Below are 9,531 nucleotides of genomic sequence, written 5' to 3' on the forward strand. Positions count from 1 at the left end.
CAACTTTTGGTCGCTGATAAAAAAAAAAGCCTTGCCTGTACCGGAAGTAGCGTGACGTCACAGGTTGAAGGGCTCCTCACATTTCCCCATTGTTTACACCAGCAGCGAGAGCGATTCGGACCGAGAAAGCGACGATTACCCCATTAATTTGAGCGAGGATGAAAGATTCGTGGATGAGGAACGTGAGAGTGAAGGACTAGAGTGCAGTGCAGGACGTATCTTTTTTTGCTCTGACCATAACTTAGGTACAAGGGTTCATTGGATTCCACACTTTCTCCTTTTTCTATTGTGGATCACGGATTTGTATTTCAAACCACCTCGGATACTATATCCTCTTGAAAATGAGAGTCGAGAACGCGAAATGGACATCCACAGTGCCTTTTATCTCCACGACAATACATCGGTGAAGCACTTTAGCCACGGAGCTAACGTGATAGCATCGTGCTTAAATGCAGATAGAAACAAAAGAAATAAGCCCCTGACTGGAAGGATAGACAGCAGATCAACAATACTACTATCAGGAGACACCGAACAAAACACTGGACCTGTAACCACACGGTTAATGCTGTGCCGCCTGTCGAAGCCTGTTGCTAACGACGCCATTGAAGCTAACTTAGCTACGGGACCTCGTCAGAGCTATGATAAAAACATTAGCGCTCCACCTACGCCAGCCCTCATCTGCTCATCAACACCCGTGCTCACCTGCGTTCCAGCGATCGACGGCGCGACGAAGGACTTCACCCGATCATCGATGCGGTCGGCGGCTAGCGTCGGATAGCGCGTCTGCTATCCAACTCAAAGTCCTCCTGGTTGTGTTGCTGCAGCCGGCCGCTAATACACCGATCCCACCTACAGCTTTCTTCTTTGCAGTCTTCATTGTTCATTAAACAAATTGCAAAAGATTCACCAACACAGATGTCCAGAATACTGTGGAATTTTGCGATGAAAACAGAGCTTTTTGTATTTGATACAATGGTGTACCAATACTTCCGGTTCAACCATTGACGTCACGCGCAAACGTCATCATATCGAAACGTTTTCAGCCGGAAGTTTGTCTGCAAATTTAAAATTGCACTTTATAAGTTAACCCGGCCGTATTGGCATGTGTTGCAATGTTAAGATTTCATCATTGATATATAAACTATCAGACTGCGTGGTCGGTAGTAGTGGGTTTCAGTAGGCCTTTAAGTAAAAACCTAATATGAGTACTAAAGAAGCCTAAAATACTCCGTTGTGGTATTTTAGGCTTCATAATGCGCCACACATTTTCAATGGGAGACAGGTCTGGACTACAGGCAGGCCAGTCTAGTACCAGCACTCTTTTACTATGATGCCACGCTGTTGTAACACGTGGCTTGGCATTGTCTTGCTAAAATAAGCAGGGGCGTCCATGATAACGTTGCTTGGATGGCAACATATGTTGCTCCAAAACCTTTCAGCATTAATGGTGCCTTCACAGATGTGTAAGTTACCCATGCCTTGGGCACTAATACACCCCCATACCATCACAGATGCTGGCTTTTCAACTTTGCGCCTAAAACAATTTTGATGTTTTTTATCCTCTTTGGTCCGGAGGACACGACGGCCACAGTTTCCAAAAACAATTTGAAATGTGGACTCGTCAGACCACATAACACTTTTACACTTTGCATCAGTCCATCTTAGATGAGCTCGGACCCAGCGAAGCCGGCAGCGTTTCTGGGTGTTGTCGATAAATGGATTTTGCTTTGCATAGTAGAGATTTAACTTGCACTTACAGATGTAGCGACAAACTGTAGTTAATGAAAGTGGTTTTCTGAAGTAATCCTGAGCCTATGTGGTGATATCCTTTACACACTGATGTCGCTTTTTGATGAAGTATCGCCAGAGGGATCAAAGGTCACGGGCATTCTATGTTTATTACGCTTACGTGCTGTGATTTCTCCAAATTCTCAGAACCTTTTGATGATATTACGGACCGTAGATGGTGAAATCCCTAAATTCCTTGCAAATATTGTTCTTAAACTGTTCGAAAATTTGCATTTGTTCACAAAGTGGTGACCCTTGCCCCATCCTTGTTTGACTGAGCATTTCATGGAAGCTGCTTTTCTACCCACCTGACCCAATTAGCCTGTTCACCTGTGGGATTTTCCAAATAAGTGTTTGATGAGCATTCCTCAACTTTCTCAGGAGGTGGCCATTTTCAATATCAGCTAACAGCTAAAGCTAACGCATCTTTCTGTCTTCAAATTAGATACATTTATTGCTGAACCAATGTGTCCTAAGGCTTTGATAATACATTCGGAGCGGTCCAAAACCGCCCATTTAAAAGGAAGGTAATTTTTACATTTTAGCTGTGCATTATAGCTTTTAAGCTAGAAGCTAAAAGTCATATTTCTGCTTCACAACAAGAACAACTTTGCCCACCCTATTATACTTGCGATTATTTTGGGAGCATGTTCCGAAATCGGAGTTTTGAGGGGCGGCCATTTTGGATATCAGCTAACAGCTAAAGCTACATTTTTTTGGCTGTCGTCACCTTCTTTGACTTCGCAATTGTCAAAATCTTGTGTTTCGGTGGGCTCCGAAATGTCGCCGTGCGTGCGCCACATGAGTGGACGTGAGAATAACTCATGAGAAGGACTGCGAAGCGGCCGGCAGACATGTTGGAGTCCCTGTGGTCCGCCGATGCGAACGATCTGACCGCATTCTAGCGTGACTCCACATCAGTCAAAAAGATATACGCCGTTTCCTACACACACACACACACACACACACACACACACACACACACACACACAGAGGAAAAGGCGCCATCAGTCAAGCCGTGCGGCCGATGAACTTCCATCGTCTCCGAGCTTGATAACAAGCCTCTTAAAGCTGGCGGGCTAATCAAGCTCAAAGGAGCCCCAAAAAAGAAAGAAAGATAGCGTAGTCTTTCTCTTCTTTCCTCTCCATTTTCTATTCCGTTCTTATCTTCCTTCTCTCCATGGGGGGAGCCCTAATGGCCAGCGAGGGGGGTCACCCAGAGTCCCCCTCTGGCTACATACCAGCCCTCCACTACTAAATCCCGATAAATCATTCGGGGGTCCCATGTTTTAGAAAGAGCAGAAGGAGGAAAATGCAGCGAGCGCGTCTATCTTCGCCAAACTGGAGAGAAAGAGAAATAAACAGAAACAAGTGGTGCTTCTTCTAATGGACTTCCTCTTCTTGAGAAGCGTTTGTTTAACCGCTATCATAAGAATAATAATCCAAAAATGTCTTGGGTACTTTTGGGCCCAAGTTTTGGAAATTTCGCAACTTCCTGTTTGCGTTATCCCGGCGGCGATGTGTTCAAATGAAGTCGGATCCAGCTAGCGCCCACAAAAAGCCACTTTGAATAATAATTAAAGGCATTGCGCTGGTAAAAAAAAAAAAAAAATGCTTTCTTTAACCCATAAAACGATTATATGAACTCAGTCGGCATGTATTACTCCCCTCGTGACGACGTGGGTTTCCGTTTATAAGGAAAAAACAAAATAGTGTTGGATTTTTCTAAAGAATATACAAAAGTCCAAAGGAATTGAGTTTGTTGTGATTAGCATTAGCATTGGAATTGTTTTTGCGAGACGTTTTTGTATTAAAGTGAAATATCGTGTTTTGGAAAAGGGAGTTGTCTTTGTGAAAATAAGACAAAAGTTATGCAAAAGTAGCATTACATTATTGTAATATACTGTAAAAAATCGATTTTCATCCGAATTTTTATTTGTATTTATTCCAACTCATAATTTTCGAGAATCGATTAAAAAAAAAATTTCTACATCATTTATTTGTTCCAGGAAACAATTTTTGGATGAAAAATATTAGACACCTATTATTGATATTATTATTATCATTTATACTTTTGCTTTTATAAACTTTAGTCTTTCCTTTTTTTAAGTACTGCATTTGTATGTCTTCTCAATTGCTTTGTGAATTTCTATCTGAAGTATTGTGAAGCTGGGATTGGGTTGGAGTCGGCATTGCTCTGTTTCTTTGATTAGACTGATTAACAGTCAGTAATTTTTGTAAATAAAATGTTCAAAATACATTTTTTTAAAATACACTTTTTAGGCCAACACTGCTCGTACACTACAAATTATTTGCCTCTTGTCAAGAATTAAAATTGTATTTCTACCAAATGTTCCTACTCTTAGGAGCTGTTTACTTATTTTTAGTCATTGACTTTACATCATAATGTCAATTTTAGTTTTGAAAAAAAAACTTTTAAATTAAGAAAATAACTACTTTATTCAAATAAGATATTTTGCTTTCCCCTCATATAAAATCCTGTTGAAAGATTCTGCAACATCCCCAGGATGCTTAATTTAGAATTAAGAATTGCAAGTTGAATAATGCTTGTTTTCAAAATAAAATACGTATTTCGAGCTTAAAAGGCCTGCTAATTTCTAGATATACAAATTTTACTTGGGATGTCTGATCAAGTCAAATTAACTTGCTGCATGATCAAGTAAGGCCAAGAGAAGCTTTTTTAATCTGCAACCGGTTTTGAAAATGTTTTACTATAATTTGTATACCAAATATGTTGAATCGAGAAATGATTCTGAATCGAACCGTCACCCTAGAATCGAAATGGAATCAAATCGTAAAGAGCTCAAAGATTCCCATTAATTGTAATATCCCAGCAGGCACAAGACATTGATCCAACGTTGGCGGCGTGGCGAAGTTGGTAGAGTGGCCGTGCCAGTAATCGGAGGGTTGCTGGTTACTGGGGTTCAATTCCCACCTTCTACCATCCTAGTCACGTCCGTTGTGTCCTTGGGCAAGACACTTCACCCTTGCCCCTGATGGCTGCTGGTTAGGGCCTTGCATGGCAGCTCCCGCCATCAGTGTGTGAATGGGTGAATGTGGAAATACTGTCAAAGCGCTTTGAGTACCTTGAAGGTAGAAAAGCGCTATACAAGTACAACCCATTTATTTATTTATTATACATACCGTATTTTCCGGACTATAAGGCGCACTTGAAATCCTTTTTTCCCTCAAAACTCAACAGTGCGCCTTACAACCCGGTGCACCTAATGTAAGGAATACGTTTGGTTGAGCTTACCCACCTCGAAGCAATTTTATTTGGTACATGGTGTAATGACAAGTGTGACCAGTAGATGGCAGTCAAACATAAGAGATTCGTGTAGGCTGCACCGTTTGATGTGCTTCAACAAAAGAGTATTATTACGGTGTGTGTATAAGGTAAGACATATTATCTGGTGTTTTGTTTCGCAATATTATGGAAAAGCAACTTTTCTTACCTTCCTGCTGATATGTATTTGGGATCTTTGCATAAATCCTGAAAAATTTGCGCGCATCCGCCTTTGTAGTCCGTGTTGACAACGTAGTTGATAAGCTTCTTCTTTTTCTCTATCTTCTTGTTAGGGGACATTCATCCTCTGCTGTTGCCATTTCTAATACAAAGTAGCGTTATACTTATATCTGTCAGTAAACCCACCATCAAAACGCTAAAACATACCGGTGGGGTGAGTTTATATTATTCACCCAAGGAACTTTAGTTATTAAAGTTGCGGTCGCACGGTTTTCCGGTGTGGTTGTTTCGGGATGAGGAGATGCTGCTCCGTTATTGATTGAAGTAAAGTCTGAATGTCATTAAAACAGTTAGCTCCATCTTTTGACACTTCTTCCACTCCCGTCCTTGCACGCTACACCGCTACAACAAAGACGTAAATAAGACCGCCCACAAAACGGCGCATCTGGAAGCGCCTGTCAGAAAGCGGCTTGAAGATGATCTGTAAAACATAATCTATGCAACATGGAAGGAAGTGCTTTCAATTTAGAAAAAAAAAATAATAATATGACTCCTTTAATGCGCCCTATAATCTGGTGCACTTTTTATATGAAAAAGATAAAAAAATAGACCATTCATCGGCATTCATCGGCAGTACGGTACACGTCCTTTAAAACGGACTTCCAAACAACGTTGCAAAATAGTTGTATTTGTAAATTGAGACAACGTTGATGTCTAACGTTGGATGCACAACCAAATTTCAATGGTCAAATCAACGTCACAACCTGACATTGAATAAATGTTGTCAAAAAGCATGTTGTTTCAACGTTGTGTTTGTGTTGTGGAATATTGGTTGGGGAAATGACCAAAATTCAATGGTCAAATCAACGTCAGAACCCAACATTGATTAATCGTCATCAAAAAGCATGTTGCTTCAATGTTAATAATAATAATAATAATTGATTTTATTTGTAAAAAGCACTTTACATTGAGTAAACAACCTCAACGTGCTACAGTGTATTAAAAAAATAAATAGAAAAATAAAAAGATAATAAAAAATAAATAAAAATAAAAACTAGAACAGCCAAATAGCTAAAACTAATATGCATATATCTAAAAAATGGCTTTTTAAAAAATAAGGGTTTTAAAGCCTTTTTTAAAAGCATCCACAGTCTGCGGTGCCCTCAGGTGGTCAGGGAGAGCGTTCCACAGACTGGGAGCGGCGGAGCAGAAAGCCCGGTCTCCCATTGTTCGTAGCTTTGTCCTCGGAGGTTGGAGGAGGTTAGCCTGTCCGGAGCGGAGGTGTCGTGTGGAGGATTTGGGGGTGAGTAGTTCTTTGAGGTAGACGTTAGGTTTGAGTTGCACAACAACAGGACCTAATTCAACAAGTTGTCAACGTTGTTTTAATGTCTTGTGCCTGCTGCGATAGCATTGCATATTGCCTTTTGAAACCCTGTTAGCTTAAAATGCTAAATGACGACATTGATAAAATGTCTCTAAAGGTTTTAATTCAGGAAAATTGCCCCCAAAATTTGAAATCTTGGCATAGATGAGAAAAAAAATGATGATATAAAAGCATTAATTATGCTAGTTGTTGCTAGCAAGAAAGCCAGCTAGCCATGTGTATATTTGCACTTTTTTTTTTTTTTACTTATTTTAGTGAGGCGTAAAAACATAAGATGAACGGCTAAAGGGGCCGTTTTATCGTAAGCGCCATCAGTTCCCTCGACTTGAGATGCTGATCACGGAGAACGTTTGTCTGGTCTATGGATGAGGCCTCAGAGGGCGACAGGGCCGAGTAAACATTCCCAGCCTCACGAATCTGCTGAGGAGGGGAGGGGGGGGGGGCAAGGAGGTCGATGCATCAGTCCGACCAGTTTTGTTTACGGCCTGAAGAATGTTAGGAATATCGTCTTCGGCCGGCGTGTGTGACGGTGCACCCAAAGTGGCAAAGTGCTGAAGGGGGTGAAGGTGGAGTCCCGGATTTTAATGTTTCTCCTCGACCAATAGGATGTGCTTCTGGTGAATATTGCTGGCTGTTTAGTCTACCAATCACCATGGTGACAAAGAGTCTAGCTTTAAGGGGTTCGGAGGGGGCGGGGGGGGGTGCAGGTCAGGGTAGTTAGTGGCGCTCTGGGTCAGCAAGGATTAAACCAAAGCGTTACCGCACACGCTACATTTCATGCAATGAGATAAGTAACACAAACAACGCTGACCTTTTTTATGTCTTTTTTTTTTTTTTTTTTTTTTTAGCTGTACTTGAGTAAAAATGACTTTTAGATGAAGCCATGACTGTCAAATAACACAAATATGCTGTAATATATAACTTCAGAAGGAGTATTATGGCCACACAAAACCAAGTAAAATAAAAGTTCCCTTATATATATTATATTTTGGAAGAATACATTATTTTTGGAGGAAAAAAATTCCTAAGAGAAAATATGAGGAATATCACGGATTTCATTCTCGCTTCATATTTTTGATATTGGGGAATATTGTGATTTCCCATTTTTGGTGTGCTTACTATTATTGTCATTAGCATTCAAACTAACACATGTATGTCGTAAATGAGATTTTTGTACTCAAACCATGTGTCCGTACTTTTGATAACAGTAGTTCAAAAGTATCAGGTTTGAGGAATGGTAATTTCACATTTTAGTTGTGCTTTTTTAGCATAAACTCATATTTCTGCCTCAGAGAAGAACTTCAGCATCTTCAGTTGCTACGAGCTCATACTTAGGAACCCATACTTATGACATCATACATATGACCTCATACTTATGAGGTTGTAGCGCATGATGTGACCTGCATGAGCAAAAAGAATAATGTTATTGGATTTTTTTTTTCAGCAAAAAGTTTTTTAAAAATTAAGAAAAAGAAAAAGGTATATTATTATAAGGAAAAAGTAATTTGGAGGGAATTCATTTTTAATAAAAACAGCCACATTACACAGGTGTAAGATTACAAGAAGAAAGTTGTATTTATTCAAAAGGAAATTTACATTATTTGTAAAAAAAAAAAAAAAAAGTTATTATGAAAAAAAACGATTGAAATCTGACAAAAAAAGGTGTTGTTTATTTATTTATTTATTTTTTTGGAGGAAGGGGTCATTTTTAGTGAAGTTTGTAATATTACTGTATAATATATGTTTCTGTTGTATTCCCTTTAGGTTTTTTTTAGAAAAATGTTTCCAGAAAAAAAAAGTACCGGAAATTGTTTTAGGGGGGGAAAGAAGGAGACAATTAGGAGAAAAAAGTTATATTTAAAAAATATATATTTATGTATAATTTTGTTCAGAAAAGATGTTATATTTAAAATTTTAAAAAATTCAAATAGGATTTTGGGGGGAAAAAGTCAATATTAAGAAAAAACTTTGAAAATCATTTTTATTTTGTTTTGTTTTGTGTACAAAAGTCAAAATAATACAAGCGAAAAATTAATTTTCTAGAGGACAAAGTTATAATCAAACAAAAATCTGGCTAGAAAATGTTTTATTTAAGTGCTACACAATAATTATAGTATCATTCGAGTAAAAATACCACTGTCATACATTTCAGATTTTTACTCTTGAAATAATTATGACTTTATTCTTGTAAGATTATGAGTGTTGAGTTTAAAATGCTCCCAATAGGAATTTATAATTCATAACTCTAACTTTTAATGAGGTACTTTAACACTGTTTTTTTTACAGTGATGCTGTTATATGCAAATGAATTGGAGCAGGGACCAACCATGCAGTAAGTGCCACCAAAAACACACACACACACACACACACACACACACACGGTCTGGACAGTTTAACTTTGTGCTGACAGTGAAAGGTAATTCCTGAGGCTTCATTTGTTACCATAACATACATTCATTCACAGTCGTCTGCCAATGTTACGCTAACTTTTCGGATGTCAGGCTGCATTATTTGTCAGGATGTTTGAATTGCGCGTGTACGTGTTCAAATGTGCCATTTTTTTTAGGATATTCAACGGATATTTTTAGAAAACCCTAACAGATTAACAAATACTGCAGATGACCACGTGAACAGATATATATATATATTTTTTTTTTCACAAATTAAAATTTACGTTTGCAAATCCCAGAATAGCGAATGTGAGCGTTGCCGTCGGACACTTGAGGAAGAAGAAGAAGAAGAGTTATAGATCTTATTCACCCTTTCAATGAACCTTGAGATGCACTTAAAGGTTGTTTGCGGTGGCCGTATATCAACGCTAACAACGCGCCTCAGACGCTCAATGCTCAGGAGAGCCTCAGTGCTGCCCCCT

The sequence above is a fragment of the Entelurus aequoreus genome, linkage group LG05, assembly GCF_033978785.1.
Source record: "Entelurus aequoreus isolate RoL-2023_Sb linkage group LG05, RoL_Eaeq_v1.1, whole genome shotgun sequence".
Lineage (NCBI taxonomy): Eukaryota > Metazoa > Chordata > Actinopteri > Syngnathiformes > Syngnathidae > Entelurus > Entelurus aequoreus.